Source organism: Penaeus japonicus, unplaced genomic scaffold (assembly GCF_977035675.1).
Source record: "Penaeus japonicus unplaced genomic scaffold, GWHDUDI00000001_assembly GWHDUDI00000003, whole genome shotgun sequence".
Lineage (NCBI taxonomy): Eukaryota > Metazoa > Arthropoda > Malacostraca > Decapoda > Penaeidae > Penaeus > Penaeus japonicus.
The window spans coordinates 52,464,683-52,466,851 of NW_028234405.1; positions in this window are offsets into that span (position 1 = coordinate 52,464,683).

Below are 2,169 nucleotides of genomic sequence, written 5' to 3' on the forward strand. Positions count from 1 at the left end.
AATATATAAATTATATATAAACAAAATATAAAATATATATATCTACATAAAAAATATATATAAATATACTAAAAAATCTAATATATATTATTAAATATAATATAGCAATGCTATATGTATATATATAAATATATAATATATATATAATATAAATATATATACATATATAATATAATATATATATAAAAATATAAAAAAAAAAACATTAAAAATGTATAAAATAAAAAATAAATAAAATATAAATAATATTATATAAATATATAGTATAAAAAAGAAAAATATAAATAATATATATAATAAATATAATATATAATATATATATAATATATATAAAATATATATATAAATCTAAAGATAGCAAGATATATATTAGTGTGTAGTGTGAGTGTGTGTGTGTGTGTGTGTTATGCGTCCATATGAATAAAAATGAAATAGCGATATATCTATATATTATAAACAATAAACAATACTATCTATCTACATCCCACACACACACACAAACAACACAAACACAAACAAATATTTCATATCGTCTTCTTTCTTGATCCTGTGACGTACACCTCAACCGGCACTAGGCCTCATATCGTTGAAAAGGTCGACTAACTATATAGGGTGAGCTGTTTTCACTGGATACATGGAGCCAAGATGTGAACAGAAGCATGGTGTATTTAGGGGGACAAAACGATACGTTTAGGGTGTTGTGGACCTCCTCCTCATTCAACGTGCCACATCGTGTCAAGGCATGGTAGGCAAAAGCTTTACTTTAACTCATCGACTGAATACAATGCATATTAACTTTCCTTCGAACCTTGTTATCAACCTATTCGTATAAACATTCATGCTGAAATTAAATCCTTCGCATATCCTCTGAACAACACTGCATGTGTACTTTCCTGAATCTAGTCTCTACGTTTCTGTTCACAGTTTACTTTCAATAAAGAGCTGTGAATGATTTTCGTTGTTGACACATTGATATGTCGTATTTTGTGCAACAGAGCATTATGGTCCTCTTGCACTGCATTAGTGCATCACATTGAATACATATTCACTTGCATTCACTTTTTAAATGTCTTTATGTACAGCATACAAAGGAGCATTCACGTGCCATTGCAATGCTTTAAGATTTCTGAATACTTTGTAAATATCGCTATAGCTGTTATTCAAAACTTTGATTTTCATTTAGAGGACATTGTAAGCGTGGTAAGTAAGAACACTTTTCAGCAGTTCGCTTGCTGGAGGAAAAGAAAAAGAAATACTTTTATTGCTATGTATTCCAATTCATTTTCATCATTATGAATGATCATGAATAGAAAAATCTGATTTAGAAGGCCTTCGTCAGCGTTTCATTACCACGCAAATATTTACAGATTGCATGATTATGGAATATGATTAAACTATTAAAAATACTTAATAACATTATCAGTAAAGTGGAAACATAGTCAATAAGAAAGTAAAGTATCTTTAGTAGCTTGCCAAATAATTTGTGCTCTATATCCTTTAGTATGGCATAAGAATATACATTTTCCTGTTCATCTTTCCTGAAGAACCCGCTTTGAGAAAACATTTCCCTCATATCCCTTTGGTCGTTCATCACTTCGTCTCTCCCTCTTCCTAATTTCATCATGTCTCTCACCTCGTCTCGTGCTATCATTTCGTACAAGTTTATTTTATGCAAGAACACACGTATGCTAGATTCTCACATCCCTTCCCTCGGTCTATATATCCTAATCCTCACGGACCATTTTCTTGGTCACCTCATTCTTCACTATTCTTTCTCCCTCATTTCCTCCTCTTCTTACTTATCCATCGGTTATCTTGTCCCTTTTCGCCCTATCTTTCTTGAATTTTCCTCGGCATTCTAGGATAATTATTTTGTCTTTGCGGTAGACCTTCAGTATCATCATTTTTATTATCATTACTATTTATCTTATCATTATAATTATTATCATATTTAGTATCATCATAATCATCATTATCATTATTATTAACATTACCAATATTGTTATTATTGTTATCATTGATATTATCATAATCATTACTATTATTATCATCAGTATGATTATCATCATTCTTATGATTTTTGTTATTGTTATTATTGATAGCGATATCATTACCCGTCTGGTTAGCTCATTGGTAGCGTGTCGACTTCACATCCCCGTGGTCGGCAGA